We start from the raw sequence: 1366 nt of genomic DNA, 5'->3' as shown, positions 1-1366 counted from the left end.
AGGGCAAAGCCCTGCTCTGATATCCAGCCTAGGAACCCCCTAGAAAGCGGTTTGTACATAATCACACTTGCTAATGGCATTAAAATTTAGAGAATGGAAACAGTGACAGCTACCCCGGGGCTCCCCACGCAGCTAAAACACTTTACAGACGCATTTCCCTGTCTGCTGTGGGCATTCACGCCTTGAGATAGATGTTGGTGAAAGAGAACTGCCTTGTTCAGGATGGACATGAATCATTTTCTAATAAGCAAGTAATTTTTCTGGAAGAGTTCACTGCTTCGGGGGTGGCTCTTGTAATAGATGGTTAAATAACAATAAATCTTGGAACATACAGTATGAAAGCCCGTGAAGCAAACAGTCTCCATTACATTTTGAAATGAAGAAAGTTTTTCCACAGTGCTAGAAGCCAGAATGAAAAAAAAAAAGAAAAGGAAAAAAAAGAAAAAAAAAAGAGTAAGAGAGAAAAAACTTGCCTCAAACCAAATTATAAAGGTGAACTAAATCACTGTCACTGCCGTGCCAAAACACCTCATCTGCTTTTTTAATCACAGAACTTGTTAAAACACAGGCAAAATAATTGAGTTGTGCTTTAAGAATTAGAGAAGCCTTGCTGCCATTAAAATCTAACATCATCATTAACATCTAACATCTCTAACATCATCATTAGCCTGCCTGCGATGCAGAGGGTGGTGTGAGTTACACAGCCTTACCCGCTAGGCTGAGGGCTGTCAGAAAAGATGTCTCAGAAATCCTGAAACGAACTTCGGTACTGGCAGGCCAAGGGTGTCTGTTAACACATACCACGGGCACAGCGGGTATTTTGACACACAGACTTGATCTTAAAGGTCTTTTCCAACCTCGACAATTCTATGATTCTATGAAAGGGATCATATGCGTTTACCACCCAGTCCAATTCCTATAGAATAACGTTACTGCCTCCTTTCACCCTCTTTCCTCTTCCTCCCTCCCTGGCACGTCTATCAGCTTGGGTTTCACTGTACAAGAGCAAACTGTGTTGCAGGCAGGCAGTGATGGCCAACTGGACTAACACGCCAAGCTGTAGGCAAGGACGTGCATCCGCGGGGCTGTCAAACCACCCGGGCCATGCACAGCCCCCAGGCAGCCGCCCGAGCGGGGCCTCCGGCGGGACCTTACCAACCCCTCGGAGCTCGCCCGGGGCAGGAGGCGAAGAACCGCCGCTGGCTCCAGCAACTGCTTCACTGAAGAGATGGTGTAATACATGACTTGCAAACCCAAAACGCTGCCGCTCCCAGCCACGGTGATGAACCGAACTACGGGACCGCAGCGGCTCCGCCCGGAGAGCTACTTCGGACGCCTCGCAAGTGTGAAACGCAGCAAAGGCGAA

This window comes from Egretta garzetta, unplaced genomic scaffold, assembly GCF_000687185.1.
Source record: "Egretta garzetta isolate BGI_Z169 unplaced genomic scaffold, ASM68718v1 scaffold286, whole genome shotgun sequence".
Lineage (NCBI taxonomy): Eukaryota > Metazoa > Chordata > Aves > Pelecaniformes > Ardeidae > Egretta > Egretta garzetta.
This window is presented reverse-complemented; position numbering follows the sequence as displayed.